Raw genomic sequence first — 18,950 nt, 5'->3', positions numbered from 1 at the left:
TTTCTAGCATGAACTAATGTTGTTGGAGTTCTGATGCTGTCTTCAAGACTAGTGGTAAAGGGCTGTGGTGTGTGCCTTGCCTGGCCACGTAGGTGTTGAATCTAAAAAATGGGAGAGTTTAAAATTAGAACATTGGTGTCTTTGTGCGAGGGTTTTAAATGCCTAGTGCATGTGTGAATTTCCTACCTTTACAAGTTGCTTCAGTGCCTCAGGTTTGGAAGATAATTTCTTATTTTCTTTAGTGGTGCCTTCTGTGCGCCGTGAGTTATTCAACCTCTCTCAGTAGGCTGTTGACTCCTGTGGTTACTAGCTTTCAAAGCTGAAACAATATATAATTACATGGGATTAGGGATCTATGTAAATGCTTTCAGCCAGCATAGTGTCATGGCTCAAGCGTTTACTATCATGCTGTTTCTTTTCTAAGGGAAGCAGCCATTTTGCCGACGTTCCCTGGACTCAGGAGTTGCCAGTGCTAACTTGGAAAATGGGTCCGTGATGGTGGCTAACGAATTTACACTCGAGTGATCCTTATATGGGATCTGTTGGAGTGGCTGGCCCCTACATTGCTCGTGCCTTATGCAGCTCTAAGGCAGTGTGACAAGTGAAAACCCATAGCGGGTTTTGAAAAATACGAGCGTTTGTTCCACTCGCTTACCTGCAGCCGCAGTGTCCTCGCGGAGCTGTGGGGATCGGGCAAAAGTGTTCCTGACCAGTGTGCGTGCGTACTTGCAATCTGGTCTCTGTTGTGTGTTTAACTACTGGGAGACTGGTCGCTAGGCAACAGGGCGCTAATCCCGTGTGCATGCGTATTTTGGTGAGAGCTTTTAAATGGTTCGTGAGTCTCTCAGAGATATTGTTCTCAAATGCCTAAGAGGATAGTGCTGTGTAGAAGGGGCAGAAATGTCTGCAGCTGGGTCTGGATAGATGTAGGTGCTTACATGTCATGGCATAGCAAACATAAAGACTAAGAACCAAACCGCACACTCATGTCTGGTTACTATAGTTGACTCTTGTACACCGTGTTTGTGTATATTAATGTAACATCATGTAATAACCTGGTTATTGCCCTTTTCTGGGCTCCGGAGAATACCATTCTCCATTCCCATATGAGCCCCAGAGGGCTCAATGGGAATGGGAAGGATGCTAACAACAGGCCCGTTAATGACAGGCCCGTTGTTAGCATCCTGGTCTGCTAGCGGGTCCTGCTAAGGACGCCTGGTTTTACCAGACGTCCTCACCGGGACCCACTGCAGACCTCGGAATGTGACGGCCCGGAATGTACGGTGCCAGTCCCTTACTGGCACCTTACATTCCGCGGCCGCCACACTCCTGATGAGGCCCAATGACTTCTAGAGAGCTCAAAGGCTAAATAGCCCATAGTCGCTCGCTTTATGCAAAGTGCTGAAGTGATCAATTGGGGTCCTACTTAGTCCTCCTTATTTGGTGCAAAGCAGAAGAAACTTATTTTCTCAAAAGACCGTTGCAAAGAGTCTACCACAGTGCTGCTAGTTTTACCCAAGTCTCCTCAACAACGCAGCAGCGGTCCCACTCGAAGAGGGAGCGGTATTGGTGTAGCGAGGATCAAGGAAGCGATCAATGGGGTTGTCACAGTGCGCCTCCACGGGTCAACCCGAACAGCCAAACACTAAACACTATGGACTCTCCGCCACGCTCCGCTGGTGGGGGGTGCTTTAGAGTTAAATGTACCAGATGTCACGAAGTAAAGGTAGTAGAAAGAATCAGGCTCAAAAGTTCTCTGCAAATCCAGGAGCAAATAAGGAAGTGTTCAGTCCAAACACCAAACACTCTATGCACTCTCGAGCACATTTGAGCATAGATGAGGTCACCTCACTCTACTCCAATCCAGTCCAGGCCAATAAACTCATCAGGTTATTGTGTTTATCATTGTTCTGCTTGCCATCGGGTGACTTCTTCAAGCCATCCTGCCATCCCGACTAGCAGAGGAACATGTTATGCTCTTTGAAAAAAGCATAGTGTGGTATTAAAACAAAATGTTAACAGTTTACATTCAAGATTTCTCTCACCATTGCTTCACTATGCAGAAGAGCTTGTTATGCAACGGTATGCTTTCCGTGTTGTGCACATTTGCAATGGGCAATTATTTATTTATTTGATCGTGTTTTGAAATCTACCGCATGCATACAGGAGACATCAGAGTGCACGAGGGAAAAGGGTGGAAGCTTATAGCTAATGTTTACATGTCCAAAGTCCAAACACTAATTTCCTAGGTTGCTGGATCACAATGTTCTCCATGGGATGTGTTTGGTGAGTCGGTTTGAAATGTACTTTGGACCTGGGTTCCAGACACTTTCCTTATAATGCACAGCACCTCGAAGTAAATTTGGCATTTAATGGGAAAACAGTATATGCTTTTAAGAGCTACGGTCACATGGTCATGTTGTTAGAGTCTGAACATCACTTGTGGCATGCTATTCTGGACGGCCCGAGGTTGAGCAATTTCTTTATTTGGTGGGCCTATTAAAACATTCCAGTTTGCTCATGTCAAGTGCTTGGACTATCTGGATTTTATTGTTGATTGAAAGCGCTTGGAGAACTTCTGCAGTACATTGAGAGTGGAAGTGGAAGCCGCTCACCACCTTCGAGATGTGATGCGAGAAGAGCAGGTGTTGTCAGGCTCAGACTGGCCTGTAGGGCAATAGGGCAATGCCCGAACCAACAACGCTAAATGCTAGTGTGAGCCAGTTTTTTGGGTCAAGTGGGCCACTTTTTTGGCCAATGTATGCCAGTTTGATGAGTTACTTCACTATGTGGCTAGTAGTTTTGATCATTGTTGCTGAATACAAATTCTTTAAACTGCACAATATGCATTGCATTTTATCAAACAACTCCCCCTTGGGTACTATTCAAGCAGTCTGTAACAAAAGGAATGAATTGCCTTTTGCCACTGTGGCCCACTTTTTCATTGGTGCCTGAGACAATGTTATGCCCCAGTCTGACCCTGGTTGTTGTGACAGCTAGGTTGCTAACTTTCACCACTGGAATTGGGGATGGGTTGAGGTCTTTGGACATTAGTTTAGGAATGGCTGAAATGGGAGACTGGCCACAGGGGAGGATTTACCTCTTGCCCAGGTTTAGGAAAAGGTAAAAAAATTGCTGTCATCCAGGCTGGAAAGGCAGATAGGCATGTCCTGAAGACGGTTGGGTTCAAGGGTGTCACTGTCTAGTTGCATCCTGAGTTTTGGCATCCAGGTACATGTTGAAGCTCCTTTTGAAGTGGTCCAGAACCTCCCTGAGAGGATGAGTGTAGATGTGGAAAAACCATGTGAAGAGCGAGAACCATCAAGAGGCTCCACATGATAGATTACATCGGATGGACTCCATCTCACTGCGGCTCAGCGATTCCCCTGGAAAGAAGAGATCCATGCTATGGCTGTGCCTCTAAGCCTCCACTATCCATGCATGTCTGCAATCTCTAAAGCAAGGTGGGCTGGTTGGCTTTATCATATGCAGCTGTTGGATCCACCAGAATAATGGCCACCAGCTGTTGTTTTGAAGAAATCTGGCAAAGAGGTTCCTGTCCTTCTGCACACATCATTGTTTACTGTGGAAGATGTGGGTTTTTCCACTAGAGGCCTGCATTTGTTTGCTGCTTCCTTCTCATCAAATTTCACTTTGAGTGGGGGGAGGGAGACTAGACAATAGTTGGATAGAAAGGAGAGGCCTGCCCTCGGTTTCTTTAGTAATGGAGTAAAACTGCTTTCTTGAGGGTGCCGGAGAAAAGAAACACATTACAAAGTTCCTTTAACGTGGCGGAGGGATGGGGGTGGAGAGGCATTGTTCCCTGCTTACATTCCCACGGGAAACACACTACAAGAAGGTGAAGATGGCCAGGAATGAAGGGATAAGACATGAAGCTGATATTAACTTGATCCATGGTGTGCATTCCGAGGCTCTTGGCTCAGTGGCTATAGTGGACGTTTACCTGAAAGTCACATATTAGGTGACTTTGCATTCAAGATGTTTCATTGTTAACCAGTGGGTAATGTAGATTTGTTGGTGGCGAGTAAGCTATGCACAAGCATAATTAATACCTGCCTGCTCGTTTTGCCATAGAATTAAGATTTCTCAAACTATATAACAAACGGGAGTGCTTGTATTAAACACACCGAGGTGAGAATTAGCCTACCTTAGTGACATATTGCTTTAAAGTGTTGTGAGTTGGTGATACATCATGCTTTGGACATTTCAAGCCCTCACTAGTATTGATCACGCGATTGTCCTCAGCTCCTGAAGGGGCAACCTCTTGAGGGATACCAATTCTCTGCGTTGCCTGACGCGCGACAGATCGTTATAGACTGGACTATGTGATGTGGTAGGGGGGATGCCAAGAAGATTTCAGCACTGGAGCTGGAGCTATTGGTGCCGGGATTCACCTGCTGTTGTGTTGGCCCTTCTCGTTTGAGATTCTGAAGATTTTCTACGTTCTATAAGATTATTCTGATACTGACTCCTGCACGTTCACATCAAAGAAAGAGTAGGGGTGAAGGACCGGATAGTAAGTTGTTAGGCTGGTCATATAGGGGTTGGTCAGACTGTACCACGTGTTTTAGAATGTTAAACTACAAAAAATCCATGGGGTCTTGGGAATTGTAGTCATGTATTCTTTGCTTTGGAAATTTGTCGCTTCTTTGTCTTAAAATGACTCGGAGCTCGCCCATATTGTACAGTACATTTAATATGTTGTGCAATTTGCAATGTGTTAAAAACTTTCAGATTAGGCTACTCTTTCCAGCACTTTTTCAAATTTTAATTGACGTGAGAAGCCAAAGCAAATCTTTGCTCGCAGGCCTAACGGAAAGCCCGAAGCATCTGCAGAGTTTACTTAAGTTGAAACTTGTTTATTTTGTGTCAAATAAACTGTGCTGTAAAGATCCAGTGGCATTGAAATCAAAGCGCAACTAGAATATTTCACCGCATGACTGACAGAATAATACAGAGGTAGGCAAAATGGAGGCTCCGAGATTTATTAGGCACGGGCTGTTCACAAGTACAGAAGCGGCCAATGGTGGACTGGCCGATAGGGAACCCTGGAGATTTCCCAGTAGGCCTTTGCACCCTGGTCCTCTTTTGTGTGGTAACCTATTTTATGCCCAAAAACAAAGATGGGGACCCCTAGATTGGCATCTGGGGTGAGTTCAATATATACTAGACAGAGAGGAAGCCCTATGTGCTGAAAAATTCAATAAATGTGTTTCAGAAAGCGCATGCTGAGGACCAGAGAGTGTGTTCTTATTAAAAATGTATAATTTTATTCTGTTACAATTTCATAAAATACATCATTTTTGAACAATTATAAGAAAACAATTCATTTCCAATAAACATATATCTTTGTGAGCAAAAGTTTTTTAGTGCAAATAGCGCATTTTTGTGTAGACATTTCTCCTATGTGTATAGCACTAACACACCATTCTACCATTAATCTTCACAATCACATCTAGTTTGTATAGAGACATTCTAAATTACTTTTACAGTAGTAATATTCCTACTTTGACAGTCCACCATTATGTATCAACTATAAGTATCCATGGTTATTCTAGTAGTATTCCTCTCATCATTGGATTTCCTTTTGTATAGTTTTGACTTGACATCAATTGGCCAGATTTTACAGAACCATTGGTCAACATCTTCTTCAAGATTAGTTGACTTATTCAAAGGCTTTATCAGTGCTTTAAATGTCCATTTAGAAAAAGTTTTCTTTTTGCAGCTTTGCAAAAAGTTCCAATTACCGTGGTTTCCCACTGTGTCTTTCCACTAGCGTTCAGTAAGCGAGTGAAATATTTATAGCTCCACCTCAAAGGCAAAGTGTTCCGCTAAATACAATTCCTTCAATAAGTTTCTACCGAACTGGGGCCCACTTGCTTCCCTGCTACCGAATTTGCTCAACAGTAAATAACTTGAAAAAGTGTTCTAGCGCGCTTGCTTCCCCGCTGTCAAATTCGCCCACCAGTTTTTGACTTGAATGCTGGCTTCAAAAACAAGGGCCTCGCCTACTCAGGAATACACGAAAAACGGCAGAGAAACAGAACCGCGGCAGTCAACTGTTCCGAACTGGACCCGGTTGCTGAGTAGGCGAGGCCCTTGTTTTTCTGAAAAAAAGACATTGGACACATTTCTAAGCAGTGTTTTACCCATAACTCAGTCAACACCAGACACTTAATTTCCCTAATTCTGGCAATTGGAATGAAGCTGAATTTGATAGACCCTGTAATTCTTTCATCCGTTCACTCCTCTGCACACTAATTAGCCATCTGACTGCAACTATGTGAAGGGGGCCTAGCATAGCATCTCTTTTCAATTCACACATTAACCAGGACATTAGCACCAAAGGGTTATGTTTGGCATGCATGTCTTGCAACATTTGTCAGGGACCAAAGTATGTACCTCACAATCTAGGACTGCTTTTTAGTCATGTGCTCCTCGGTCGTTCTTCAAGAAGTTAGAAAGTTTGAGAGGTGTGAGGGCCATTAAAAATTCCTGTGAAACTCCAGGAACTTCCTAGAAGTCTTGTAACCTCGCGAGGAGTTCCAGGCTATGCGAGAGATTTCAGGTTAAGTTCGACGCACTTTACAGGTTTATTTAACCCGTTAAAACATCTCTGTGGGTTAACAGCCCTGCTATAGACATCCGTTTGCACTCCACAGTTCACAAGTTTGATTACTAGCTGGGAAGAGTCAAACTTGCAACGTAACCCGATGTATGTCTTCATTCCTGAGATGTTTTGGATTCTGATAATTATCTAGGATACGTCTTCATAGTTTTATGGGGAAAAGACTACAGCTCATGTAACGAGACGCCATTAGGACAGAGAAAATGACGACAACACATAAAAGCAGGCGGCAATGCCCTCCCACATATGCCACAATCGAGTAGCTGAAAAAAACCAGACCAAGATGAAGAGGCTTTCTCTAACAGGATGTGAGTTCAAAACAGTTTCAGTACATATTGTTTCCTTTTTAAAGTATGTTATTCTGATGCGAAAAACATGTTAAATATGCAAATTACTTTTCATTGTGCTCTCCATTCTGCAACCGCCTTTAAAAATGTTTGGAACACTATGCCACATAAAAGTGATAGCAAAAATGAACTCAGTAAACATGCACAGTTATAAACAATGTCTTTCCTGAATATAGTGTGATGTTTTCCGCTGAAGCTTGCATTCGGGATGCCATCATGCCCGACTTTACAATTCCGTCAAATTACATGTGGTACAGGCTTGAAATAAATCCAAGAAGGCTCACATGCCATATTTGTGACAGGGTCGAGGGTCATCTGTGTGGTGATCCCCATCCCTCTCCTAACCCACCATGCAGTGCACAATTGAAAACTTTGGGCCTCATTACACGGAAGGCGGTGATCCAGGGTGCTATTAGCACCCTGGACCATGCCGGTAAATTACTGGCACCGCCTTGGCGGAAAGGGGATTTACCGCCCCATTCCAAGGTTGGTGGGGCGGTAAATCCCCCTTCCGCCATTGCCCTTCCCCATTCCTATTTCTGCCCCATAGGGCTCTATGGGAATGGGGAAGGCGCTAATTACGGCACCGCAATTTTGCGGTGCCGTAATTAGCTCCGAGGTCCCTTAGCGGGTTGGTTTTTAACGCCTGCAAAAAGCAGGCGTTAAAGCACCAACCCGCTAAGGGACCTCGTAGTAAGGCGGTAATGGTTAACGGTCACCGTTACCATTAACAGTGGCCGTTAACCATTACCGCCTTCCGTGTAATGAGGCCCTTTGTGTGCAAAAGGTATCATCATTTCACAGCTCTCCTTAAGGAAATGTGGTGCCATGGTCCTTGCCCATGTGATCTCCAGTCTCTACTGACAGGTGCGTGTGAAGTCGAGCTGCAGAGGTCAATGGTCTTCTGCAACCCTCACAGAGCATGTAGTTTGCATGTAGATGTCATGAGTCACTTCTTGGCTGTTGAAGTTGTTTCACAGACTGCGCCTCACCTGCTCTTTCTCATATGCAGCAACGCCCTCACCAGGACAGAGCTGAAGGTCCTTCCAGGTAGTGGCAGAAATTGTCCACTTTCTTTATGCGGCCTGTTGGTGCCACTGGGGATCTGAGGCGGTGGTGACCTGTCACTGTATCCTCTGAAGCTCCACCTCACCTTACATTTTCTCTCCCTCCATTCTGTTATGTCTGTTTTTGTCCTGTTTCCCGCTTTATCCTCCTCGTGAATCTAGAGCTTCTGACACCATTCTTGCCTCTTGGACCCTTTGGCGAAATGTTACTCTACTCTCTTCCTCCTATATGTGCTGTCCTCTCAAGCCTGCTCCATTCTTACTCTCCTCTTCTGGTGCAGCTCTCTCTACGGCCTACATGTGCGCCAGAGCCTGGAAACACCACAAGCCACTGCCAATGACCTTTCACCTGCTCTTGACAATAGTGCTGATTGGCCACTCATTTCTCCTCCCGCTCAAGTCTTGTCTGCTTCTTTTACATCTTTTGGGTGTTGGTTGTTTCTATCATTCAAGCTTGCTCTTCTATGTATATTTGGTCTCATCTGGGAAAGGGCAATCCTCTCTTGGTCAATACAGCTCCCGTAATTCTGCCTGAATTTGGTGTCTTCACTTTGGCTTCAAAAAATGTTGATGTAACGCTTTGGCGGAGGGCTTCCCTTTAAGCTCGCCTGACCCTCATTCGGAGACACAGCGAGACAGTGGATTTTTCTCTCTATCTTTATAAAGATGTTGATGTTAATTCTAGTCCAAAAATCCATTTATGAAGCAGAGATCCAGTCACGAGCAAGGATTAAGTAAAAGTCTGATTTTTTAAACCGTCCCATTTCACATTCATAATTCATGTGAACATTGAGACATGTCATGTAATAAATTGAGAGCGTATGCGAGTACTTGTCTGAGCTAAGAATGATGTACTGGTTGCTTGGCTTTCCCACTGCCAATAATGTTTGGGAATGTCTATTAATACCAATGAAACTTTCCTGAATGTATGGCTAATCTGAGGCATCTCCCCTTTCACTTTCTCACCTTACCGTGCAATACCCAAACTTCACAGAGGGACGCATTTCCATTCACTAATGACCCCCAATAGATTCTGGGATAGGAACTTCTGTATTCCCCTTGGGTGTAATAGGTAGTTCTCGTAACCCCATAGGTCGTGGGCCTTAGACATGGTATCAGTACTTGACACTGACAGTCTGGGATTTTAGTATTAGATAATAGCTAATATTCTCAGGTTCACCCATATTTATGTATTATTTTTTAATTTAATTTATTTATGTACGAGGGAACAATGCCCTTTTGACCTCAAAAGAACGTACAATAGATAAGAAATCAGATTTGACGGCAAGCAGTGATCTTCTTATAATGGGGCGAGTCTGAGGGACTTTCTAACCAGGTTGTGGAGGGGAGTAAATGGAACAGTCACCAGGACAATACATAAGTAGACATCATTTAATTTAATTAATTTTTTAAATGCTTGGACGGGGCCGGTTGGCATAGAAGTGCTAAGACAGGACAAACAAAACAAAACAATCAGGTCAAGCAGCTGAGACAGCAATCAACATGGTCTGGGGACAATCTATTCAAAGAGGATAGTCTTCAGCTTATGCTTATAAGATAAGGATAATAAACATTTCAAATTTTTAAGTGCAGGTAGGCAGTATGGCTAGCTGTGCTCGGGTTGTGACCAGGATGGGTGAGGTGCTAGAGTGGAGGCCAATGAAATGAGGGACAGAGGCAGGTTTAAGGCGAGGGGAAAATGTTAGCTAGTAGGCAGATGAGAGTTAGGTTAACAGGGTAAATCGGAGGCGAGGAGGTAGGCTTTTAGTTGGAATTTTAACAAATCTGTATGGACTGTTTCTAAGATTTCCAGGGTAAGAGAATTCCATGCAAGTGGAGCAAGAAGAGAGAAGGAGCGAAAGTGAGAGGAAGCACAGGGAGGGCGAGGAGCCACAGGGGTAGTAGAGGAGTCAGAGCAGAGATTATGACAAGGCTTCTAGAGTTGGATAGAGGAGGATAGATTCAATGCTGCCTTACCGTGGATAGATTTGTGAGCCAGGAGAAGAAATTTAAATCTGGCCCTGTTTTGCATTTTCCGCCATCCGTCCTGGTGACGGTACGAGGAAGCAGGTGTGAAGTGAGGGATTTCAAAGAGAGTGGAGGAAACAATGTAAACAATACATAGAGGGGCACTCCTGTATAACTTTGTTGTTCTTTTTATATGTCTCAATATTTTTATTATTAACAATAACTCTTACTGGGTTTCAGGTGAAAGGGGGTGTCATCTCCTGGCTCATGGAGACCAAATTGAATGTATCAAATCCTAACCAGTTGTCTCCAACCAGTAACCCCTATGCACTTTATTGGGATATATTGACCTCCTTCATATAATTACTACTGTCACTATTTCCATTTGTAATATGGTCAGTATAAGACAACTTTTAATACGACAATCAATTCTACTCATGAGAAGTTACCGCTTTTTCAAAATGGAAAATGTTTAATGCAGTCTTAACCACAGTACTTTGAAAAAAGATTCAACTTCGCCATCAAAATTAAATTACACAACCTGTTATGTTCAAAAACAAGTTTGCAGTTTTCAACAAGATTCAACAAAGTGCATCCTAATACAGATGTTTAGCTATAATCATTTCCATTCAAATGGTGATTTACCACCATATCATAGCCCAAAACAGTTTACAAACGTAATTAAATTTCACAATTGAACATGTAGCCAATGCGTTTCGGATTTTTCATCCACCATCAGGGCTTATACAACATATTATTCTATCTTGAAGGCTCAATTCAAATTCCTCTGTGTGCCTAACATGTGTAATAATATATAATTTAGTATGCTGTGGATTACATAACTCATCCTGTTCAGTTTAGTAGTGTCTAAATAGACTAACTTCCAGTTATTTTCCGTTTCCCCCACACTTATTAGTCTATTTGCTCTGTTAATATCACAAAAGCTCCTTGGCTCTCAGTATGTAGTAACATATATGAGACAATATAAAACACCAGAAATGTGACACCTAAAGTGGCACTAATCAACCTGTTTATATTAAGAGTTGCAGAAGTGTCTGCAAACAACATAAAAAAGAATTAAAGACTAACTTCTAGTAGTTTCGTCACTCCCACACATGTAGTTTTCAATCATGAGGTCTGGTATACAAGAGTCCTTATCTCACTCTCTGTGATACCCTAAAGAGATAGTTGAGAACATCACATCAGTTTCCCAGCAAGTGGTGCTATCCAACTCAAGCAGTCCACCAGAATACCCTAGTGCTAGCTGTACCAAGATTTTCTATAAGCGCTGCTCCTTTCTTCACATAAGTTAATGTTCAGTATATGAATGAATTAAATTGGTGAAGGAAGGCCATTCCATCTACAAAATGATGGTACCAACATAGCCCCCACGGGTAACATACTAGTTTAGCACCATGAAGCTAGAGCCCATAGATTCTAAGACCGTAGCTCCGAACGGCCTTACTCCATTCATCAGCAGATGTTCATGTCAGAAATGCTGTGTTAACAACATGCCGCTTGTATTTTCTAAAGTTATGCAAAATCGGCTGAGAAGTCCCAGGACGTTACTTACATATTAAACTTGTGGCAGTACTTTATTTTTTTTAATAACATATTTTATTGGTTATTTTAAAACATACATACAACATACCAACATTTTCCCCCCCAACCTCCATCCCCTGGTCACCGGGTTGGTCCATCAATCTGCTCGTGTCTTGCCACTCTGTGCATCACTTTCCAGTACAGTGTTACTTGCAGAGTTCCGTGTTGCGCTCATGCGCTTTCTCCCCCCCCCAACTTTTCTTCTTCCTCCCCCAATGCTGGCAGTCCTCAGGTCACACTTGCTTCCCATTTTCCCCAAATTTTTGTGGCCTTTTCTGGGCACCCTCGTGCTGTGTATATTCTGTGTTCTTTCGCCGCGCAGATGTCCATTTCGTTTGACCATTGAGCCACTGTTGGGCCCTCCGGGGCTCCCCATTTCTGCGCTATGTCACGCTTTATCAGGCCCATTTCTATGGAGACAAAAATACCCTCCCATTTGTTTGCGGTGTTCTCATCTGGGGCCCCCAGTAACATTATTGCAGGCTGTAATGCTATCGTTCAACCCAGCGTCCTTCCTAATATTTGAGAGCATTGTGTCGAGAAGGTCTTGATTTTGGGGCATTCCTTGAGGAGATGGATGAATGTGCCTTCCTCCCCCCCCCCCGGCATCTCAAGAAGTTGGGATCCGTTGCCCTTCCCCAACCGAAAAGGGCCACTCGGGGGTAGTATACCCTATGGAGTATCTTGAGCTGAATCAGTCTTATTCTGGAGTCTATTGCAATTTTGCGTGGGTGCATGAGAACCTGGATCCAGTCCTCAGGTTCAATGGCCCCAACATCCCGTTCCCATCTGGCTTTGAGGCTGACCAGTTCCGGGGTAGCGAATGCATTAATGGCCTTATATAGGATAGTTGTTACCTTGGTGGGGATGTGTTGTGTGAGTAGGTTGCCTTCCAGGGGTGTGCAATCTGGTGCATCGGTAAGTGCTTGCCTATAACCATTGAGGGCGTGCGTTAGTTGTGTATAATGGTAGTGTTCTGCTGCTGGGATTCAAAACTTCTGCTGGAGTGTTTCAAAGGGGAGGATGGAGCCATCGGTAACAATATCTCCTATCGTGGTTATCCCCGCCCTCACCCACCCGGTCCATGCGTTCAGTTTTCGTACCTCTGACAGAATGTGGTTGTTCCACAGCGGTTGTGCAGTGGTGATCTTGTTCCCCCAACCTATGTGCATGTGAGCCTGCCTCCAAATGATCGCGATGTGGGTTGACATTGTTTGTGCTGGGGGCCTGGTAGACTCTGATATAATGTTTCTAGTGGTGGGGTGTCCTGAATAATAGGTAGTTCCGCTCTAATATGTGGAAGTTCGCGATCCCCGTGGAGGAGGTCATTGACTACATTTAATTGGCTGGCCCAGTAGTAGGACCTAAGGTGTGGGACTCCTATACCCCCCTCACAGATAGATTGTTGCAACGTGGTCAGCGCAATTCGGGGCTGCCCTCCCTTCCATATCAGCTTCCTAAGGAGACGCTCTACTCGGATGTATTCCGAATTTGGTATAGCTAGTGGGGCGTTTGGCAGTATGTAAAGGAAGCATGGAAGTGCCATCATCTTAAAGAGGGCTGCTCTGCCCATAAGCGTAAGGGGTAGGAGCATCCAGTGTTGTACATCCCCGGCAAAGCGGTCAGTTAGTGGGTGCAGGTTGTGAAGCACATAGTCCGATAGAGCCCCCGAGACCCATATGCCCAGGTAGCGGGAGCCCTCCCTCTCTACTCGGTACCGGGTGCCCCGAGGAATTGCTAGGTCGCCACCTCTTACTGGGAAGAGGATCGACTTTCCCCTGTTTACTCTGAGGCCACTGAAGTCCCCTTAGGTATTTAGCATTTGGGTTATGATTGGACATGCTTCGACTGGGTTGCTTAGATAGAGTAATAGGTCGTCTGCGTAAAGGGAGAGCTTGTCCTCTCGCCCTTCTGCCCAGTGGAATCCGGACCATGTTGTGACCTGTCGGAGCCATCGGGCCAGTGGTTCTATTGCTAGGGCAAAAAGGAGGGGGGACAGAGGACACCCTTGTCGGGTGCCTCTGCCCAGCGGGAAGGTCCCGGAGGTCCAGCCGTTCACTCTGACTGCGGCTAATGGGGCCTCGTATAAAAGATGGACCCAGCTAAGAAAGGCTTCACTGATGCCCATGTGCCTCATTATTGCCCAGAGACTTGCCCATACCACCGAATCGCACGCTTTCTCGAAATCAATTGCGAGTAGCGCAAGCGGTGTATTGAGAGTTGGGGCTCTTTCCAATAGCAGATGTAAACGGCGTAAGTTAATTCTAGTCGATCCTTGCGGCATGAAGCCGCATTGATCTTGATGAACCAGTGAGGATATGACTGGTTGGAGCCTATTGGCCAGTACTTTAGCCAGGATTTTGGCTTCGCTATTAATAAGCGATATCGGCCTATACGATGTGCACTGGTCGGGGGGTTTGCCTTGTTTGGGAATGACCACAATGTTGGCCGTTCGTATGTCTAGTGGAAGGGTGCCCTGCTCCCTGGCTGCAAGAAACAGGTCGCGGAAGGGGGCGACCATCTTGTTACTGCCCAGCTTCTTCCAGGTCTCGGCCGGGAAACAATTTGGGACCGGTGTTTTCCCAGACTGTAGCTGGGTCATAGCCTCCGCTATTTCAGCTTCATCCAGTTCCCTATCTAGGTGTGTTCTCTGCACTTCCGACAAGTGCGGGAGCACAATCTCATCTAGGAGGGATGAGTCTATAGGGGTCGTTGAGGCGGCATAGAGCGTGGCATAGAAGTTGGCGAATGCCTCCGCTATCTCTGGGTCTGTTTGGGCAAGCTCATTTTGGCTGTCAGTAACCTGTCTGACGTGTCTGTGCCCTTCCTCACGTCGTTCCAGCCACACCAATAGTTTGCCCGCTTTGTCTCCATGCTCATAAATTCTGGTCTTTGACTCCCTATGCGCCTGTCTTGCATTGTCTAACGCCGTGTTATGGAGGGCTGCTCTCGCTTTCAAGAGGGAGCGATGTGTTTCAGGGGTAGCGTTGGAGATGTATCTGATTTCCCATTTCTCAACCTCATCCTCAGCCTCCGTCACTTTCCTATGATGTTCTCTCCTTTTATTGCACGTCCAGGCCATCATTTCCCCTCTAAGTACTGCCTTATGTGCCTCCCATAGTGTCACTGGGTCCTCTACTGAGCCCGTGTTTAATTCGAAGAATTCGTTAGATTTTTCCATGATGTGTTCCACAAACTCGGGGAGGCCCAGGTAGTAATTATTTAGCCGCCATGTTTTAGGCGGTAGGGGACGTTCCGTACGGAGCGTCACCTCCAAGGGAGAGTGATCTGATATGCCACGGGGAAGGAGTTCAGCCGTTCTTACCCTAACCCTATATGCTTAGGGGGTTGGGAGGAAGAAGTAATCTAGTCTGGATAAGGATGCGTGGGCCCCAGAGTGAAAGGAGAATCCTCGGTCTGTAGGGTGGAGTTCTCTCCACACATTACTCAAACCAAGCGCTGAGGCAAAGGTCGCCAGCCTCGTGGGCCGGTTTGGGTTCCGATTGTGGATGTGGGACCGGTCTAATGTGTTGCACATAACATCGTTAAAATCCCCTCCCAAGATCCAAAGATCCGATTGTTATTGCGCCATCAAGGCCGTCGCCTCCCTCAGGAGACCCTCCCCCAACCCCGGTGGGGAATATATCGCTAAAATGGCCACTGTCTCCCCCAAGAGTATCACGAAACGGCCACAAGGGTCCTGTGACACAGCAAATAGTTCAAAAGGGAGTCGCTTATGTAAGAGGATCAGGACGCCCCGGGAACCCATTGTGTACCCCGCGTGGTAAGCTAGTCCATAGTTAGTTCTGCGGAAGAATTGGCATGTGGAGCCTGCTAAGTGGGCCTCGGTTAGGAGGGCTATGTCAGGAGAGCGTCTATTAAGGAATTGCATGATCAGCTGTCGTTTTATACTTGTGCCCATGCCATTTACGTTCCAGGTAAGGATTTTAAGGGACCTGTGGCATTCGTTGGGTATCATTGGGGCTTGTGTATTCCCATTAATGGAATCTACATGGTGCTGTGCGGCCATTGCTGTTTAAAAATCTAGGATGTTGTGCCTGGTAGGTGCGTGGTACATTTGGCCGTGGGGACACAGCGTTCGCACTTAGTGTGGGCATGGGCGGTGAGCACGATATGTTTGGTGGCGTCTTGATAGACATTGAAATGGTGTGACCTCCCGGAAAATAACTAACATGAAACACTCCCCCCCCCTCCCATACTCCTCCCCAACATGAAGTATCTGTCGCCCAAACTCTACTGGCGTTTAAAACTATATCGCCAAATTAACTAATATGAACTGTTTCCCCCTTTCCCACTGACTTACTACTCCTTTGTGGGTTTGGTGTCTCGAGTCGGGGATGTGGGGTCCGCCGATGGCATGGTGTGTTAATGGCAACCGCATATGGCTCATATGATCCCTTATACAGGGGTGAAGGCAACTCACTGCTACTGTCGCTTCAGGAGGAGTGTTGCATTTCAGATGGTTGCCAGGAGAAGGGTTGGTTCTTGAGTCCATTAGTGGTTCAGTTTGCTCCTGCATCCGGCCGGTATTTCCAGTTTAGGCTGTGCAAGGGATTGAGGTCTCCGTCTGGCTCAATTGGGATCTCAGGTATAGGTTGCTGGGCTGGTCTTTCTCTCTGCGGTCGGGGTCTTGATCTACCCATGCAGTGTTGGTCCTGTCTGGTCCAGTCGCCACCGATGTGGGTCTCCGCCAATTTCCAGGCTTCATGTGGGTCGGTGAAGTGTACAGTTCTGCCTTCATGTTGGATTTTTAACTGGGCTGGGAACAGCAGCCTGTATCTCACGTTCATAGAGTGAAGCTTCCTTTTTAGGTGCTCAAAGGATTGTCTGGCTTTCTGGACTTCGCGAGTATAATCTGGAAAGAAAGCAATTCTGGCTCCATTAAATGTCATTGTCCCTTTTGTTCGGGCCATTTGTAGGATGGCATCTCTGTCACGATAATTAAGAAGCCTTGCAATGATTGTTATCGGGGGTGCTTCCGGAGCCCGGGTGACCCGCGGGCATGCAGTGTGCACGTTCCACTGAGAAAAAGTTTGAGAAGCTCCTTGGCGCAAAGAGGTCTGCCAGCCATTCTTCCAGAAAGAGTTCCACACTGGGTCCCTCCGTGCGTTCCGGCAGTCCCAGGATGCAAATATTATTGCGGCGGGACCTGCCTTCTCCCTCGTCAACTCAGGCTTCCAGGGTTTTCAGTCGGGTTAATGCTTGTGTAAGCTGTTGGTGCACCCCCCCAAGGTCATCCTCCACGCCAGAAATTCGTTGTTCCACCTCCCTGGTCCGAGGCAAGAGTTTCTGGAGGTCATGGCGGAGGAAGGAGATCTCTGTGGAGATAGTGTCCATTTTCTGTTCCACCGAGGAGTGCGAGCTGGCGATGGCGGGCATTACGTCTTTTAGCAACAGGGCCTTGTCTGGCGGAGGGGGGTCCCCCCCGGGTCCTCGGCGCTTATTGCTGTAGATGTGCTTGTAGCATATTGGTCCATTGTACTTTGCGTCAAGGTTTTCTCGCTCTTTTCTTTTCCCATGATGTTGCTTTGCGCGAGTCGTCCGGTGCAGGTTTGGAGGAGCAATCCTTCTCGTGGCGTTGTTCGGGCGTTTACCAGTGCTTGCAGTGCCTTTGCGGTCGGTGTGTGCGGGCGTATGCTGTGTTTTGTCGCAGTTTGTCGCAGAAGCGTTCCCCTCCGGTTGCCTCGGGGATGCGTATATATCTTAAATTCAGGCTGAGAGTCCCCACGCGGCTCACTCGTTGCCGTCTCTCACCGGTCGTCGGGAGTGCAGATATGGCGCCGGGGGTGTCACTGCCCGCGTCGGCCTCACCCACAGGAGGAGTCCGCTTTCTGTCCTAGTCCCAAGCTGCTCCCTTATCTGCAGGCGACATCGCACTGCTCCCGGTAGAGATCTGGCGGTCGAGGGTCGCTATCCACCTCCGCTCGTCGCCGCCGCAGTTCAGCGCGTCTCGATGGTGGCCATCTTGATTGGGCCCGGGCAAAGTTTCAGACAGTTTTCCAATGCAGATAATTTGCGTTCCCCTTCACGGATTCGGCTCCTTTCACCGCGAGGCGTTGCCCCGAGGTTCCGCCGCCCGGGGATGTCGTTTTTAAGCGTTTTCGTTTCCCATATCACAGGATATTGCAGGATATTTCAGGCAGCCGCGGGAGCGCCGAAGAATCACGTCTCCATTGCACGCTCGCTGGCCACGCCCCCGTGGCGGTACTTTCTTGAAAAGCGCGGCCCGACACCAAACAAGCCGAGCGTTTCTCGCTTGTCTCCAAAAGCATTCTATTGCTAAGCGACTCGCGCGCATTCACGTTTGCATATGGTGCGTCCAATCCGCCATCTTCCTCGAGGAAGATTTCTTATGGAGCAAACATGTTCCATTTAAGAAAATTATTATTTGGACCTCTTCCCGTCCCCATCCTATATCCTGTGCGGCTCTTACTATATTCCAATCAGTTCATAGAGAGTCCTGGTAGTGAAGTTAATGATCTTGTTGATAGGACCGAAAGCATAGTTGGGGAGACCAAAGATGATGCAGGAACAGTAGTCCAGTTTAGAGAAGACAAGAGTGGTTAAGAGAGGCTTGGTGGTGTTGAAAGGAAGGAGCTACCTGATTTACCTAATATTTACAAGGTTGAGGTGAGCTGCTGTTCCAAATTTGGAGATAAAAGTTGTGAGAAGGGTGGTAGATGACGCTGAGGTTTCTAGCTGAAGAAGAGTAGAGGAGAGTGTCAGGTGGGAACTGGATAGGCAGAGGAAGAGATGAGAGATAGCTTTTGGCAGGGTACCTCTGTTTTGGTAGTCGTTAAAATCAGAGAGTGTGAAGCCATCCAATATTTAATGGCAGAGAGACAGTTTCAAATTTTGATAGAGAGCTCAGAGGAGAGTTCAGGAAAAGAGAAGAAGATTTGGGTGTTGTCCGTGAAGCGTTGGTACAAGAGCCCAAAGTAGGAGATTAGTGTAGAGTGTAAAGAGGAGCGGACCCAAGACAGCTCCTTGTGGAACACCAACAGTTAGAGAAGTGAGTTGAGAGGTGTTGCTCCAGGAGACAAGAGAATTGTAGAGATGCAAGGTAGGATTCAGTCCAGCAAGAGCTTGTTTGCAAATCCCAAGAAGAAAGAGAGTATTAAGGAGATCAGAGTGCTCACAGTGTCAGAGGCAGCAGACTGGTCAAGGAGAACTAGGATAGAGGATAAGTTGGAGTGCTTAGCAGAGGCAATGAAGTTGGACGCATTCATGAGTGCAGTTTCCGTGGAGGAACTGTAGTGGAAAACATGCTTGTAGGGGGTCTCGAAGGTTGTGGAT

General features: G+C 46.4%; 1 protein-coding gene across 1 annotated transcript in view; it reads left to right on the top strand.

Moving 5' to 3' along the window:
• ITGA4 (integrin subunit alpha 4) overlaps positions 1 to 18,950 on the top strand; it is a 911,072-nt gene that overhangs the window by 169,071 nt on the left and 723,051 nt on the right. The window lies entirely within an intron of this gene.

Source organism: Ambystoma mexicanum, chromosome 9 (genome assembly GCF_040938575.1).
Source record: "Ambystoma mexicanum isolate Mex_15411 chromosome 9, UKY_AmexF1_1, whole genome shotgun sequence".
NCBI lineage: Eukaryota > Metazoa > Chordata > Amphibia > Caudata > Ambystomatidae > Ambystoma > Ambystoma mexicanum.
Note: the sequence above shows the minus strand (reverse complement) of the source record. Positions and strands in the feature narration are given on the sequence as shown.